The sequence below is a fragment of the Diadema setosum genome, chromosome 6, assembly GCF_964275005.1.
Source record: "Diadema setosum chromosome 6, eeDiaSeto1, whole genome shotgun sequence".
Lineage (NCBI taxonomy): Eukaryota > Metazoa > Echinodermata > Echinoidea > Diadematoida > Diadematidae > Diadema > Diadema setosum.
The window spans coordinates 34,412,671-34,431,712 of record NC_092690.1 but is presented as its reverse complement, the minus strand read 5'-3'; the positions used below and the strand labels follow the sequence as shown (position 1 = coordinate 34,431,712).

At 38.1% G+C, this 19,042-nt stretch overlaps 1 pseudogene; it reads left to right on the top strand.

The window, feature by feature from the left end:
* The first annotated feature begins 1,097 nt into the window (after positions 1-1,097).
* LOC140229756 (uncharacterized) lies at positions 1,098-9,614 on the top strand (annotated as a pseudogene).
* Positions 9,615-19,042: the final 9,428 nt, after the last annotated feature.

Below are 19,042 nucleotides of genomic sequence, written 5' to 3'. Positions count from 1 at the left end.
TTAAGAACGGCTTTGTGAAACACCCCCCATTGGCATGTATGTGTATCAGGGGGTGAAGGTGTGCCTATCAACTTTTGGGTGCACATGCTGAAGGTCAAAGGTCAAAAGGTTATGGTCAAATACGTAAAATTTCACTATTTCCACCATATCTATGCAATGCCTGAAGATATTTTCTTAAAACTTAGTGTATACATGCATTACTCAATTAAGATTCTCTGGTGAAAGTTTGCAGTCAAAGGTCAAGTAAAAATAGTAAAACTTCACTTTTTTCTCCGTAACTTAGAAATTGTTCAAGGTATCTACAATCTTCATGGAACATAGTTGACTGGCAGTGGTTATCTAGAGAATTTAGGGTTCATGGGTCAAAGATCAGGGGTCAAAGGTCAAGGGCAACACTTCAACAGCAAATTTGCCAATTTTTTGTCAATATCTTCACAATTTCTCACCCAATTTCAAAGAAAATTTTGTCCCTACCCTAGGTAATTTGAGGTCCCTCTATCAATTGGTGCTATCAGATTTTCGAAATTCTTTCTAGTTTTTGAGATATATTGCCCTGTGTGCGAACTTAAAATAGGACACGCGTGAAATATGGTCACATTACCATAATACTATTTATGAAAGCCTACAGTACAAATCTGAATATATAATGACTATGTTACACCATAAATGCACACGGTTTGCCTCATCAAATTCTCCAGATCAGATCGACAGCAGTGACAGTGACAGTCTCATCTGATGCAGTGTTTTCAATTTCTGTTTCATCAAATGCTATGACTTATACACCACTCTTCATGCTCTAACCAAACTCACCAAAAAACGATGATTTATTACGTCATATACCCGCTCTACACTCCAATGGCAGTGTGTAAGACACAGCAATTACATTCTGCCATCGCTTAAGTTGCCAGTAAAAGCTAGCAAAATTATCACAGTCGTAATTCAAATACTTTCTCTTAGACTTGTCATTGTTTATTTTTTTATTTCATTTTTTTTTTTAGATTCTTCAACAGGAATGCATGACCGAGGCAGATTGAGTTCATTAGAGCATACCAGTGATACCAGAGCACACCAGTGATATCAGTGATACCATCACTACCATGGCAACCGAGTAAGTTTTGTTTTTGTCAGTGCAATGGTAGAGTCTTTACTGTAAACTTTTCAGTTAAGCTTTCCATTCTCCACTTTCACCATGTTGACAGCCCTGCCACATAGTCTGATACTAACTGGCAGTGCCATAAATGAATACAGTATGACAGTGGGTATTAAAAATTCTCATTTTTAGCATTTATCAAAGACAAGCAAACAAAATATTGATTCAAAAGAAACACAGAATTGAAGAGCTTCTATGGGTGTGAAGCATGGCATCATATTGATGACGAGATGACGAGGTATACATGTGTAACCTCGAGATAACTTAAGTAACATCCAACCTTGCAAGTTACATACTTTCAAGAGTTCAAAGTTCACAGAAGTCAATAGGCCAAATAAGAATGATTTCTGGCTTCTTGTCCCCTCCTCCGTTTTTTTTTTTTTTTTTAATGGCCGCCTCAATTTTTTTTTATTATATGATATTTCTGTTCTGAAATTATGTAAATAAGTATATGAGGACATATAGACAATGAAAAACCAAAACCTTTAATATGATGCAATTACACACCTTGTTTTGAGCCTCTGTAGTGCATGTACAAATGAAATTAAATTTGTGAAAAATGTGATGAGATTGACCCATCAAATAACATGGAACCCCCTCCTCATTTTCAAAAAATCAGGACGAGAAACTATTAATCAATTTTACTTGTCCTTATGTACTTGGAAATACACCGTACTTGTGATATATTATTAACTGTTTGAGATAAGGGCTTCAAACATAGCAGTTGCGGTGAGGAGACGATGTGATGAGATCATGGGGTTAGGAGGTTAAGGTCAAGTCATAGTCGTAATATACCTGAAAATACACCATACTTGCAATAAAAAAGAGTCATTTGAGATATAGAGCTTCAAAAGTAGCAAGTGTTTCCTTGGTATTAAAGGTGACAATCATGTGATGAAATCATGGGGTCATGAGGTCAAAGGGCAAAGGGGTCATTATGTACCTGACCATACACTGTACTTTCAATAACTTAAGAATGGTTGGAGTAAGAACTTCAAACCTGGCACATATGTGGTCATGTGTCATGAACTGGTCCCCCCCAATATGATGGTGCTCTTGCACTTTTTGGATTTTCTTCAAAACTATTACAGCTATTCAAACAAATTTTGTATCATTTTGAAGCTGTATTACCATGCCATTTGCCTGTAACATTTCACTGAAGTAGGATATATAGAACTGGAGTTATAATATTCTAAAGTTAGAAGACCAGGGGTGCCACCTGCCCGAAGTCAATGGGAAAATGCACATTTTAGTGCTATTTCTGGAAGAATGTTGAGATTTCTGTCAAAATTTGGCAAATGACTACAAATTAGGCATCAAATTAAAGCCATTTTACTTTTCTTTACTGTTTATCACCCAATAACTAATGTAACACTTAATATACACCTACTCTTGTATATTTTTGAATTTTTGCCTATGTTTTGAGATTTTTTCATTAATACACGATCATAAACCCTAGACAGTTATTCACCGTAAGGATCTAAATCAGTTTTCCGAAAGTACACCATTTTTTATTGCCAAAGAAGGGCATCAGAAAAAGTTCTGATGAAACCAGTAAGATAACACAAATCTCTATACCGACCGCAGCTCTTCTTGGATCATCTTCAAATGTGGCATGAAGGGGCATAATGGTAAGACGAAGAAGCCTATCATTTTTTATGTAGGCGTAGTCATTGTTGCCATGGTAACCATGTTTTTTTTTTTTATACCCCCGCCAAACGAAGTTTGAAGGGGGTATATAGGAATCAGCGGACGGTCGGGCGGTCGGTCCGTTGCAAACCTTGCGTCGCGAACTACTTCCTCAGTTTTCAACCGATTCCCATAAAACTTGGCACAGATGTGTGCCTTGGGTTGTAGATGTGCAAGACGTATTTTTTGACAGTACCCAAAAGTACGTTGCCATGGTAACGGTATATTATGGGTAAAAATGGGTACAAATCTTGCGTCGCGAACTCCTCCCACAGTTTTTGATCAATTTTTATGAAATTAGGTACAGATGTTCATCTGAATATGTTAATGTGCAAGACACATATTTCCGCAGTGGCAAAAAGTGCGTTGCCATGGTAACGACATGTTATTGGTAAAATATAGGGCAAAATGCTTCATGGCAAAACTGCTTCATCAGTGTTCTTCCAATTCTCATGGAATTCATATTGAATGTTTGTCTTAGGATATAGGTCAGCATGACACATTTCTTGACAGTGACAAAAAATATGTTGCCATGGTAACGGCTCACATATTATGAGCCAAAATGATGGAAAATTTTGTGTTGCAAACTACTTCCTCAGTTTTTGCCCAATTTGCATGAAACTTGGTACAGATGTGTGCCTTTGGTTGTAGATGTGCAAGACGCATTTTTTGACAGTACCCGAAAGTATGTTGCCATGGTAACGGCATATTAATGGCAGAAGATCAAGGAAAGATCTTGCGGATTTAACTACTTCCTCAGTTTTTGGACCAAAGCTTATGGGCAATTCCGCAGTTAGGTGGACATGACATGGATAAAAGAAATGTACCTCTTTATCTTACTCCTTGATTTAGGTATCAACTAATGCCATGGATGTTCATCAATCATTAAGGTCTTTCAAATTCAGATTTTATTTTTCGTATTTATTGATTTTGCGAGATCTAAAACCATCATCTAAAATATACATGTGGGACTGGGGATGCTGAAATTTACTTAAATGCAAATTACAGTAGGTTCCTTTGAAATTTTTTCCTCCAAGCTTTGCTAAAGGGTAAAGGATGAATACATTTAAATACTCCAGAAGTCATGTGACATTTTGTCAATTACAAAAGGGTGAAATGACCTGCGGAATTACTCCGGACAAATGTAACGTTACTAACCGTAACGTTACCAACCATGCTTTTGGGGGTCTAGCTAAAAAATCTTCGGTCGAACTGCTAAAAAAATTTGCATGAACATTTGTCATGATGCAATAATTGAAATTAATGCAACACTTTGTTTGAAGTAACTTGAATTTTTGCACACTTTTTGTTACAAGACATTGATTTTTTTGGCATGTCCTTTTTTCGTAACGTTACTAACCAGCCCTTTAAGTTGCCATAGCAATTCCAATATTTCTTGGATTGTATTCATTCTTTTCTGTATCATAAACATGGGGAGGATGAATATGTTTTTGACATAATTTTGACTTGAAATGAATAAATGGTAATTTTGTAGTAAAAACAAATATCTAAATTTGTTCAAATGTAACGTTACTAACTGTGGAATTGCCCTTATGAAATGTGGCACACACCTTGATCTTGGTGGGAAGATGTGGAAGACATATTTTTCGGACGTGTCGGAAGCTGCGTTGCCATGGTAACGGCATATAAATGGCAGAAGATCAAGGAAAGATCTTGCGGATTGAACTACTTCTTCTGTATTCGACTGAAGCTCATGAAATGTGGCACACACATTGGTCTTGGTGGGAAGATGTGCAAGACATATTTTTTGGACGTGTCGGAAGCTGCGTTGCCATGGTAATGGCATATTAATGGCGGAAGATCAAGGAAAGATCTTGTGGATTGAACTACTTCCTCAGTTTTTGACAAAAGCTTATGAAATGCGGCACACACAATAGTCTTGGTGGGAAGATGTGCAAGACATATTTTTCGGACGTGTCGGAAGCTGCGTTGCCTTGGTAACGGCATTTAAATGGCAGAAGATCAAGGAAAGCTTATTCCTTGGGTAAGACTGTCGTCACGGGGCGGGGGTATTAATCACCTTTTAAGTGATATTTCTAGTTTTTTTTTTTTCTGGAATGTCCCAGAACCTGTAACTTCTGCTGTTTTTACCCTGATTGTCTTGAAATTTGGCACAAAGAAGTGATATTAGAAGGTAAAGTAAAGAAGCCTATCGTTTTTGGTGTGGGCGGGGTCATCGCTTCCATGGTAGCACTTTTGTGAAAATAGTAAAGATTTTCTTGAGAGCACTCTACTGGCTGCAGTTCTTCTCGGATCATTTTCAAACTTAGTATAAAGGTGCATTATGGTAATGCAAAGACACCTATTGTTTTTGGTATGGGTAGAGTCTTTGTTACCATGGCAACATTTTTTTTTGGTGGAAATATTCTAGAACCAGCTTTTACCAGATTACGAAACTTGGCACTTAGTTGCAGTAAAACATGATGTGAAAAATCAAATTTTAGGGACTCCCTGCTGCAGTCACAAAATGTATCCGAATGGGGGATGTGTAACGGGTTCAGGGGATACATGTACTCGGGCATGTCCCCCATCATAGTGCGTTACTTTTTTTCCTATCTGGAAGTGTATACTTTTGCTATCACCTTGTAATGCAGAAGGGGGCCAACTTATGACACATGACCACATGTATGTTATAATGTACTGTTGAAGTGGAAACCTTAAATTTCTACTTTTTAGAAAGATGAGCCAAAGGTTTCATCTATTTACCTTGATTTTCCTCCAGTAAACTGGAATCATTTTATTTTCTTTCTTTTTATTCTATTTCAGGGTAATAGTCATCTCTTCTGAGGAAGAAGAGGGGGCATCTGGGGTCACTGTTCATGAAGAGTAAGTTGGCGAAGTGAGACTCTCTGTGCCTGATGATCATGTCGTGTATTTGCTGATTTTCAAATGAGTTTGATAAAATATGTACAGTTTTGTCACCTCAACCACATGTGACCACATTAAATTTAAATTATTGGCAGGGATGACGTATAACATGTAACAGCGCTGCTATAGATGTGATAGAAAAAGCCTGAGCTGTCTACAAGTCACAACTATTGGACAATACATGTGTCTGTAGAACTGCTGCTGAGATTGTCACTAAAAACTGATGTTGAAAAGAAAGAAGAAAAACATGGCTATTTTAGTTTAATTACATCAGGTGTTAAAAACCTAAGAAAATATGATGTGGATCCGTGTATGTTTGCAGCGCTCGTTGGGGGGGGGGACCATTTTGAAATGTTAATGAGAGAATAAGTGAACTGGTGCTTTGAGCACCGTTGCGACAGACTAGCATCTGTAATTAGGGGCAGCTTGTTGTCATCTAATAGATAAGGGAAGGCTCAAAAGCCATTGAGGGGGGATATTGTTTTCAAAGCGGGTGATGTCTAAATTGCTAGATTTAATGTATAAAATGGCCATTTTTGAAGGTCACGGTGGTGCTCATTGAAACAGTTCATGAGAATCAGCAAATGATAAGTAGCCTCTGATGTCCAAGCCGTGCAATGTACTGAAATGTCTGCACCCATAATGGACCTACTGGTTGGTAGTTGATGAACATAACTGAATTTTATGTGACAGAATAGTATGTGTATTTTACAATAGATGAAAAAATGAAAGGCTCCTCCTCTACACCACCCCCCCCCCCAAAAAAAAAAATATTTGGTAGCATAAATTTTATCCAAATGTGACATACCTTCACACTCCAAATGCAACCTTTAGTGGTGTGATACAGAGGAGAAATGCAATGCTCCATACCTTCTATGGAATAATGCTGCCATACATGCAATACACGTACTTGCAGTCAAAGTTGCCAAGTTCATTTAAGTTTATTAAATGACTGCACAATTTTCAGCGTGTGCATTCAATGACAACAGAAATCAAATGTGCCAGACATTTACTTAATAAAAAGTATTTGCGTGTACTCTTGACGTGTAATATGCACAACTGATTTTTGTAGTCAGCATGTGGGTTCAATCAATTACAACCAGTAACAAGTTCTTTGCAACTGATTGACAAATTGCCCTACATCGACATCGACTTCAGTAACAAGTTCTACTGTAATAGTATATATATTATGTTTGAATTAAAGAGTATTTATTTTATACTTTTCTTTCTTCAGATATCCAGATGACGTCTTCATTGCAGCTGGGTCTACTGCTTTTTTTGAACGGTCCAACACTTTCAAGCGACCAAAACTTGAGGAGGTTGCTATCTCAAGTGATTCAGCAGACGAGGAAGATCATCAGACACCACTCCAACCAAGAACTGTCAACAGCAATGTTGGACCTCTATTGTACAAGCAGAAGTGGCATGCCTTCAAAGAAAAGAGTACCTTCTTCAAAGACAGTGAGCGCATAGCAAAGGCACTGCTGTTCCCATCAGTGCAAGTTAACAACTCTGTGCAAGTTGGTTGCGACCAAGAATTGTGCTTCTTGATAGATACTTCTCAGCTCCGTTTTGCAGAAGATATTACTTGTGATGAGACAGGGAAGTACCAAAAGCCCAGTAGGGCCAAATGTAGAATTACAGTCAACAACGATGGAAATGTTGGACCCAGCGAAGACATTGGCAGCTGTAGAACATACACGTTTGTTCGTAAGTACTATAAGCACAGGGACACTCCTAACTTTCAAAGAATGCTGTATGAGCTGCATGATGCAGAGGAGGGCACTATGCACCCAATATGCATGGTCAGATACGAGTGGAAAGGTGAAAAAACCGAGCTAATCATCAGTCCCCATGGTAATGAGAAACACTCTGAACGACCATATATCAGATCTAAGAAGGAACTTCTTCAAAACTTGAAGTCTTCACATTGCTCCTCAGCCCAGAAAGTTGTTGATGAGTATTATGAGAAAGAAGGAGGAAGTGACCTGCACTCGTTTGCCTCTGTACCAAGGGATAGGAAGCAGGTGTATCGCCATGGTTCTGTGAAAGCTAAGAGCTCTGATTTTTCTGAGCTTTTAAAGATGAATTTGAAAGGAGATTTTGTGAAGAGTGTAGAATTTTGTCATGAAAAGGGGAGTGGATCAATGCCAAGATGTGTGTTGTACACAGATAAACAAGCTGAAGACATGCGGAGAAACGTTTGTGAGAAGGGCAAAGTTCTGGTGTTTGACTCTACTTTTGATTGTGGGCCAATGTATTTGACAATCGCATCTTATCGGCATGACAACTTTGTTAACAGGAGCAATGACAGGTCAGTCTTGATGCCTGGGGCAATTTTGATTCATGGGAGAAGAGATTTTGAAACCTACCGATACTTTGGGAACGAGTTGTCAAAAGGTCTTCAGCACACAAGCGTACAGTTCTATGGGACAGATGGAGAGATTGCACTTCAGAAGGGCATAGCAGCCACCTCGAGCTTCAAGGTTTCAAGCCATCATCATTGCATGCTTCATCATAAGAGAAACTGTGAAGCTAAGCTAGCTAAACTGGGTGTCAGAAGAAATGCCAGAAGGATTGTACGTTCAATATATGGCGAGCAGGTAGACGGTACAAGGTATGAAGGATTGGCTGATTGCAGCACAGAGGAAGAATACGAACTGCAATTGGCAGCATGGGCTCCTCAATGGGATGCTCTTGAGACAGAAGAATCCGGTAGAGAAGCTGAGTTTTCTACTTGGTTTCGTCGCTTCAAATCTGCAGATGTGAAAACGTCCATGTTGAAGCCCTTGCGCAACCAGGCAGGTTTGGGAGACCCACCAAGGCAATTCCCAACAAATGATGCCGAGTCGATAAATGCCATGGTATCCTAATGGATCTCTGGAAAGAAAGGTTGGGACGAACTTGCAAAATGTCTTCAGGACTTCGTCGTTTCTAAATACCGGGAGCTAGAAATGGCAGTCCTTGGTATTGGGGAACGCAAACTAGATCATCAGCACAAGCATCTCCAAAAGATAACGGTACAATGGAGAAACATGTCAAAAGAAGAACACAAGGAAGTCCTCCAACAGGCTCATTTGATACCTGAAGTGCATGCAGAGTTGTCAATAGGACCTGATGAGAGCTCAGTATGTGGCTTCACTTCAGAACAGCTACAAGATGTTTGGCATAAAGCTGGACTAATTCTCCAGTCACCTGGAAACATTGTGCATGCTCCCAACAACCCCCAAATAACAGTGTGTTTCAGTGAAATATCAAACTTCACTGTGACACAAAAGGGAGAGATGGCAAAATTTGTCTGCGAGGAGAGTGCAAGTCATTCAGCTTTCATGAGAGACTCTTTTGTGAACATTGCTTGGCAGTAGCCGAGCATAGAGGTGTACTAGCTGATTTTCTTGTAACAATCAATGCCAAGAAACGTGCCTCCACAGTAAGTCTCGTAAACAAGGCCTTACAGCAGCAGTGTCGGGGTAGTGGAAAGAAACAAGCAACAAAAAGGAGGGGAGCAAATAATACTACTGCTTGCGAGGTCAAGAATGTAGTAAGAATGCCACAAACTCACCAACCCTTTACGGTGGCGAGGAAAGTTGGACTTATCAGCAGATGCTACGGATGTATGCAGAAATTCAGTGAGCAGATGAATCTTCCCCCAAGGGACCTTATCCTAAGGAAACTAGATTTCAGAGAGTGGGTGGATAAGAACACTGGAGAAATGAAAAGAAGTCAGTCCCTGGTGCCTACATACTATCATATGAAGATGGATTGTGTTCGCAGGAGATATCCCATCACTGAAATAAAGGACATCTTACTGTATGATGAAGTGAAAGAACAGCTCTGTGAAGAGCATCTCACCAAACTACGCAACTTTGGCCTAGGCTTCCATTAACATACATGTGGCTTTAAAGAAATTACATTAGGGAGATACTCTGGCAAGCAGATGTAAATGTTGAAATGGAGATTATGACAGTATTCTTTTTTGTTCCCTTTTTGTGCACAAGTGAAAGAGTCAATGTATAAAACAGAAGAGGGAAAATAGAGAAAAAGTGTTGTGTTTTGTCACCCCCTCTGTTTAGACATTTGTTTGTAAATCTGATGAATAAATACAAAAAAGGCTTTGCAGGACAATCTTAAATACAAATATTGAATCAGACTACTGCTCATCTGACCAAGATTGTATGCTAAAGGACATTGTTGTTTGATAGTTAAAGAAAAAAGAAATAAAACTGAAGTGAGAGGTTTGCTTAAATTTTTGTTCTTGAGGGAAATTTTGCAAATACCACCAACATTTTGTTCATACACTTACATGTACATAGCCAGCCTTCAAAAATACATGAATGTACAATCCCTTGGTAGGAATTGGTGTCGAAAGATTTTTGTGTGCTATAATATAACTACAAGTTTACTTTCTGGCCTCCTTAGTTTACAACATGATTTGATCGAGATAAAGATCACAGATAGAAGCTACCACATGTAAGAAGGACTGTGTGAATGATTTACTCAGATGTTGAAAATGAGGGGCATTAAACTTTTCTCATTTGAAGGACAGCTTTTATATGTGACAGATACTATGGTTTACCATTCTTGTATTTTACTTTGAAGAAGAGGTGTGCTTATCAGACCTTGTCTGTGGCAGTCAACATTGATATTCTCATTTGAAGGCCAAATTTTGTGTGTGACAGATACTAATTGTACGCTGTGTATATGGTTTACCATTCTTGTATTTTACTTTGAAGAAGAGGTGTGCTTATCAGACCTTGTCTGTGGCAGTCAACATTGATATCCTTTTTCCACAAGTTTACTTTCTGGCCTCTTTAGTTTACAACATGATTTGATCGAGATAAAGATCACAGATAGAAGCTACCACATGTAAGAAGGACTATGTGAATGATTTAATCAGATGTTGAAAATGAGGGGCATTTTCTCATTTGAAGGCCAAATTGTGTGTGTGACAGATACTAATTGTACGCTGTGTATATGATTTACCATTCTTGTATTTTACTTTGAAAAAGAGGTGTGCTTATCAGACCTTGTCTGTGGCAGTCAACATTGATATCCTTTTTCCACAAGTTTACTTTCTGGCCTCTTTAGTTTACAACATGATTTGATCGAGATAAAGATCACAGATAGAAGCTACCACATGTAAGAAGGACTATGTGAATGATTTAATCGGATGTTGAAAATGAGGGGCAATTTCTCATTTGAAGGCCAAATTTTGTGTGTGACAGATACTAAATGTACCTGTGTATATGGTTTACCATTCTTGTATTTTACTTTGAAGAAGAGGTGTGCTTATCAGACCTTGTCTGTGGCAGTCAACATTGATATCCTTTATCCACAAGTTTGCTTTCTGGCCTCTTTAGTTTACAACATGATTTGATCAAGATAAAGATCACAGATAGAAGCTACCACATGTAAGAAGGACTATGTGAATGATTTAATCAGATGTTGAAATTGAGGGGCATTTTCTTATTTGAAGGCCAAATTTTGTGTGTGACAGATACTAATTGTGCGCTGTGTATATGGTTTACCATTCTTGTATTTTACTTTGAAGAAGAGGTGTGCTTATCAGACCTTGTCTGTGGCAGTCAACATTGATATCCTTTTTCTACAAGTTCACTTTCTGGCCTCTTTAGTTTACAACATGATTTGATCAAGATAAAGATCACAGATAGAAGCTACCACATGTAAGAAGGACTATGTGAATGATTTAATCAGATGTTGAAAATGAGGGGCATTTTCTCATTTGAAGGCCAAATTTTGTGTGTGACAGATACTATTTGTACCTGTGTATATGGTTTACCATTCTTGTATTTTACTTTGAAGAAGAGGTGTGCTTATCAGACCTTGTCTGTGGCAGTCAACATTGATATCCTTTTTCTACAAGTTCACTTTCTGGCCTCTTTAGTTTACAACATGATTTGATCAAGATAAAGATCACAGATAGAAGCTACCACATTTAAGAAGGACTATGTGAATGATTTAATCAGATGTTGAAAATGAGGGGCATTTTCTCATTTGAAGGCCAAATTTTGTGTGTGACAGATACTATTTGTACCTGTGTATATGGTTTACCATTCTTGTATTTTACTTTGAAGAAGAGGTGTGCTTATCAGACCTTGCCTGTGGCAATCAACATTGGTATTGTTTTTCTTTTTCATCAATGCATAGTGACAGGTCATTTTGTGATGCGAAAACCTTAAGTACAGGTAACAACCAAAGACAATTTCTGTACTGAGAAAAGTTATCGCTTTCCTATAAAATTGTTATGCTTCTCTTGATGTAGAAGTATGTATCATGGTATTCATTTGAATATTTTTAGTTATCCATTATCGTTGTTGTTTGGATATAGAGTCGACTAGTGTTTATTTTCTTCAGAAAATATGACAGATTGGTGTGTGCGTATTGAAATGCGACTGCATTGAAAAATACACTACAAAGAAATGGAGTACTAGACTGGTACATCTGCCATTCAGAAAGTAATTTGTACAGTATTGCCTCAGTCTACATTCCCATGCATACCATGGGATCACATAAGTAATTCTGTGTCAGATTTTACCCGTGCTGAAAATCCAGTCTTAATGCTAAACGGGTGTTGCAGACGATTTTCAGAATTTTGTGCCTGAAAAGTACATGAATTGATTACATCTGGTACAGTGTTCAGAAATGTGTAGCTGTCAGGAAGAGGATTAATGATGTGTTCAAATCTCATTACAAAACGCATTGAACAAGGATGATGACATTGCAAATGCAAAAATTCATATTATGTGGCAGTGTATTTCCATTTCGATAGAACGGGGAACACAACTTTTGTGTGAAAAAAAGCGGACAGTATCAGGTTATGTTGTACGTGCAAGGTGATGTATTTGAATCAAACATCAGATAAGAAACAGACAGTTTTTGAATGCTATTTGTTAACTTTCTTGCCTATATTGTATCAAGCTGTGTTCCTAAAGCAAGATGTTCATTTTAGGTGCTTAAATATTTGTATTTAGTTTTTGTTTTTAATTTCCTTGAGTTCTTACCTGTATGCATTTTGAAGAGCATGTGAATGTGATCAAGTTGGATGTTATAAGATCATTTTGCCACTTAACTTATGTGTGAAAAATACTTCTTCTGGACAAGATTTGCGTCTGTGTGTGTAAAATAGCAACTTGTTTGGGGTTTCTTTGTTAATACTTGCACGACTTTTGGTTCACAGAGAAAAAGAAGTTTTTCTTCCTGGCTAGCATGTTACGAAACCTCATGTGACTTCTTAGTTTATTTGGAATTAAAAAAAGAAGCAATGTACAACTTGAGAAAGAAGGTTACTTTGTTCACTTTATGCTTCTCAGGTGTGTATGTTTGCAAGGAAAAACATTAGTTTCTCTTCCAAACTGACATCAGCTTGCAAAAGGTCATGTGACTTTGTAGCAGTATGACTGATTTTAGCTCATTTGAAAAAAAAAAAGTAGTGAAAGTTGAGGAAGAAAGTTACTTTTTTTTTAACTTTATAGTCCTCAGGTGTGTATGTTGCAAAACATTTTAGTTTCTCTTCCAAACCGACATATCTGCTTGCAAAAGGTCATGTGACTTGGTAGCAGTATGACTGATTTTATCTTGTTTGAAATAAAAAAAAAAAGTTATAAAAGTTGAAGAAAGTTACTTTTTTGTTTGTTTATTTTATCCTTCTCAGGTGTGTATGTTTGCAAAGAAAAACATTAATTTCTCTTCCAGACTGACCTCAGATTGCAAAAGGTCATGTGACTTTGTAGCAGTGTGACTGATTTTAGTTTATTTGGTATCGCACATTCTGATTGTTTTCTCTGACTCGATGGGGGGCTTCCAAACTTCTACAGGGGAAACTCCATATAACGAGATGGTCGGGACCGAATCGTTCTCCTCGTTATAGCCGATATCTCGTTATATCAGTAGGCATAAAAGAATGCATAGCATAAAGACATTAATTTGCACATGTGGGACTACCCATCATATTCAATCAATACTGATAACTTGGTAATGTGTATGAGGGAATTGCTCACCTTTATGGGTATGAAGATGTTTTTCGCAAATGAAATCCAATATGAATAATGTGTTTCTTATTAATTGTAGATCGTATTTGTAAATCTCTATACAATGTAGCTTGCGATTGTGTCAAGATCGTCCGTGGATTGGTATGTGGTTATGGTATGGGTGTGTGTTGTGTGTAGAAAGCTTGAATATGGTCTGCATGCACAATGTTGTGTGTGTATGTGACACATTCTGTATGTACATCATGTGCGTGTGTGTGAAGATGGGGAATTCCCTACGTAGAAAGGCAATCACAGCATCAGATTGCCTCACATCTGCTAAACGTCATGATGTCATGACTACATACGGCCGTCCCACCACATTTTCTGCATGTATCAGTGCGCGCGCGCACATCACACACACACATTCACTTACAACATGCGGTGCTAGCTGTAAGAGTGCACTGAAGAAAATATGTGTGTACAAGACAGTTTTTGGCGCATCGAGCTTTACATTCAAAACTCGTCTTTTAATATTACATGAGAAAAAGTACCAACGCACCCTTTCGGCAAAACCGGGGGGGGGGGGGGCTTTGGACGAAGGGTGGTGTTCCCATTAACGCGACGCGCCACCACCCAACCCACCCTTTCGGCACAAGCCACGTACTTTTGGGTACTGTCAAAAAATACGTCTTGCACATCTACAACCCAAGGCACACATCTGTGCCAAGTTTTATGGGAATCGGTTGAAAACTGAGGAAGTAGTTCGCGACGCAAGATTTGCAACGGACCGACCGCCCGACCGACCGCCCGACCGACCGCCCGACCGCCCGACCGCTCGACCGCCCGACCGTCCGCTGATTCCTATATACCCCCTTCAAACTTCGTTTGGCGGGGGTATAATTATGTTTTCTTACCGGAAGTGGGGCAGTGAATGAACACGTGTGGAGTGTGCTGTACCCGTGACCAGGATTGGAATGCTTCATGAGGAATTCCACTATCGCAGCTAGTCTTTGTTCATTCTGAAATGTGGTGTGTGCAAGCACATGAAAACATGTTCTTACTTCTTTCATGTGCATGCATTTCACCCTAGGCGTTTTTACATCAGCCCGATAAAAATCCAAGCTCGAGATATCTTTTAATTTCCCAAGTGAGAAAATAGCGCGCTATTTCGAAACATAGGTCTGATGTGAAAACGCCTCCTGTGTCAAGAATTCAGACTAGCAGTGCTCAGGGAAATCTACATGAATAATTGATAAAGCATTCATGTGCCTTGCAGCAGAGCTCGGGACAGGTGGTATCCAGGTCCATTGTTCAGGGTCACTGTAAGTGCACACTCACATACACATCATTGGTTTCTGTGTAAAGTTCAAGTTTTGTATAGAGAGTGAAAATTTGATCACAATCTGGAACCTAACATTTAAAAAAAATCATGGATTTCATGAAACTAATATAGGCTTTCATTTTCAAATTACCTCCAACTCAATTGTACACTATTCAGCTATTAGTATTACTCATATCAATGACACTTTTATCTGATACCAGTACATAGTTTTTGAACTCACAGCATTGAGTCAGCAGCCAATGGATACTACGCAATGCGACACGCCGCGTCTTGCGACAGATTTCGACCAATCACAGACCCGGAATTCCGGTGCGAACGCGAGGATAATCTTTTTAAACTCGACGCTAGACATGTCTCTGAATTTTGCTAGTTCCTGACCCGTATTGAAATGAAGATGAGAAAACTTGCCGTTATTGTGATACTATATACTTTAATGGACATAGTCTTCACCATATTTTAGAGGGGCATGAAAGATTTCAGGTTAGTTTTTTGGCGTCAAACGTGAAGGAATATTTTTGAATACAATACCGAATTCGAGAGAGGTTTTGATATTCTATATTCTTCTTTTCCGTTTTATTTTGATCATGAGCATATTTGCTAATGTTTTCTCTTTCAGTCGATATCAAAAGTGTCGAAGACTGACAAGAAATACTCGTTCTACACGGATTTATTCATGACCATGTATCTGCTCATTACGTATGCAAGCACCGCTCAGCCGTGCATACGACTTGAATAAATACGTGCGTTTTCGCTCGCGCTGCGGACTGACTGTTTAAATGTTGTAAGCAAACTGTAAGTAAAAATTGACAATTCTACATGTACTTAAACATACAGTATGCACATGTTTCTGTGTCCTCATACAGTTTGTAATACCAAGAAACAACTACGATGGGTAGCAGCAAATTGCCGTAACTACATACGAATCCAGTCTCACAGATGATCATGACACAATATTGCAAGCTATTACAAATTCTTACATCAATTAAACGACAAGTTCACCTTCATAGACATGTGAATTGAGTGAAAGCAGCAAATAATAGAACGCATCAGCAAGAGTTTGAGGAAAATCGGACAATCCGTTTAAAAGTTATGAATTTTCTAAAGTTTCTGCTTCTCGTCACTGTTGAATAAGAAGACTACTACAGCTTGTGATGTCACATGTACAATATAAAGGAAGTATAAGGAAAATTCAAGATATTTTTACTTGTGTCACATATCAAAAGAACACTTGATTTCCCTTCTGACTTCCCTCATTCAGAGGGCAAGTGGGGAATAATATTACCCTTAACATACGTCTGTGAGTAGTTGAGGAAAATCATTACCGTAAAACGGGGTGAAAAGGGACGGCGAGGTGAATAGGGACAAAACCGAGAAAAGTTTTTTGAATGTGCATGTTTCAAATTTGCTTGAACTTTTTTTTCTTATTCTTATCACAGGATGGAAGGACCATCCAACAGTGTCCAGAAAGTGGTCCTCCTGATGTGAAAATTGTTTTAAAGGATACTGGAGGTCCAAATAAAAAGTTTTCAAAAAATCACAAAAAAATCAGGGCGGTCAAAACTTTTCTGCTCCTGTGGCCATTGATTAATGAAATCTGCTAAAAAAGGTTCATGAATCTAGCCTATTAGGTCCTACAACATACCTTTAAATTTGAAATAATTATTTCAACAGGAATTTGTGACAGCACATTTTTTCTTCTCTTGGGCAAAAAATAAGTTAGACTGGGGTGAATAGGGACACCATGGTGTCGTTTGATTTTGATTTAAATTTTCTGTATGATTAACTATTATAATTTCATAAATTGCTCTGAAATGTTTGTTATGTCAAGCTATTTCCAAAAGTGTGAATTTTTATTCTAAATCTCTTGACAAGAGAGCAATAAGATCTTTGGATATGTGGCTTCACTTTTGTATACATAGATGAGAGTGAACTTCGCTGTCTTAACCCTAACTTGGGGAGGAAGGGTCTGGGAACCCTGGCCCCACCCACCCTCTTGGGAATTTTTTTCACTGCCTAAGACAGGCTAGGACTTTTCCACTTGCATTTCACGACCTTTTTCTCTGTCTTCTGCATGTTTTAATGCCAACAACACATCTGTTTGGGTCAGACCCATACTATAGGTGCCAGCTTATAATTGCTGTAAGAACTCCCAAAATATTCCCGACATCATAAGAGTCAAGTTACACTGAATTTAGAGTGTATGAATATGATTGTACATCATGATTTGCCACTTGAAGAAGAAATGGGTTAATATTTGAGTGTAATTCAATGGATTAGTAAAGTTTTGACTACTTTTCAATCTTAACCTTTGACCTGATGGGTCACATTTTTTTATTATCAGCTCATTTTGTTGGGCTGTTGAAATTTTTGTTAAAGATTGATTTAACAATGGAATAGATTGCTCTTAAATGTTTGTATATCATTTTTAAACTCTGTAGTTGTTCTTTTAATCCAATTCATTGGATGGATTGAAAAAAATGCCTCCAAACAGCTTTTTTTTTGGATCAAAATTAGTGTTGTCCCTGTTGACCCCAAATTTGGGGTCAAAAGGGACAGCATCATTTTATCAAAAAACATACTTTTCCCCAAAATATTTATTTTCTTTCACAATACCAAATTAAAAGTATTTTAGGTGGACATAAAATCCCCACATAAGATTGAGTCTCTGGGCAGCATGAAAAAAAAAAATACAATCATGAGAACTTTAAATTTGTCCCTATTCACCCCGTTGTACGTCCTTTTTTTCAAAAAGTAAAATTTTGTCAAATTCTCTTCATATTTTCCATATAGCGTTGTACGCGTGTGACATCATACACTCTAGTAATCTTTTCATCCAGTGGTGACTGTGCAGCTAGGAACTTTAAAAATTCATAACTTTTAAACGGAATTGTCCGATTTTCCTCAAACTCTTGCTGATGTGTTCTATAAACATGTGTTCTATAAACATTGCTGCATTCGCTCAATCCTCATGTATATGAAGGTGGACTTGTCCTGAAAGAAATTGACATTCTTGATTTGAATTCCATTGGCCCTCCCCCCCCCCAAAAAAAAGCATCTTCTTACCCTTAAATGTAATTCCCTCACACACTATCAGTTTATCATTATTGATTGAAAGGTAGCAGATACAAGTTGACTCACAAGTGGTGTACACAATGTAGTCCCACATGTGCAAATTACTGACTGCAGTATGTTATGCCATTTTCATGCCAATAGGCCTACTGATATAAAAAGATATCAGCTAGACTTTCTTATATGAGGAAAACAACTCAGTCCGAACCATGCTCATTGTACAAATATATCACGTTTTCCCCATATGAACGCTAAAATTTTTAGGCCTCTAGTCTTAACTTCAGCACAGCCAACCTAATCCAAACTCTACCACTAAACACTGAATTTAGTAACTGTATTAACCCCAAACTACAATCTACATAACCCTCAAAATCCTCGACTAATTTTTATATTAAACCGCAGCAGCGACCCCAATGTTACAGCGCACCGCGCCGGGGTTATATTTAGACCTACTTTTGCTATCTAGATTAGATAGGCCCAATCAGCAATGGATAGGAGAAACCTAGTATAGTAAGCCTGTCTATCAGCTTTTTCTTTTCTTTTTTCGAAACAATTTTAAATTAGTTTAGACTGTACATTGTAGGCCAGGTCATGATCTAGGTCACTAACTACTATTACTAATACTACTAACAATTTCCTAGACCATCTACGTAGCTTCGCACATACAATGTACACAGTGTCTGGTCGGGCTATAGTCTATACCCGTTACCATCACTGAATTGAATTGAATTGATTGTTTACTTGTCCACAATGCTAATTGTGGAAATGCGAATTCCACCAGCGTTAATTACTATGTGAGTATGTCATGTTTCTACATACAATTTACAACTTACAAGAGACACAATTTGTCACAAACAGCTAGGTGTTGAGGTGAGATAGCAATTGTTCAAACTAAATCAAAGAACATTAATTATG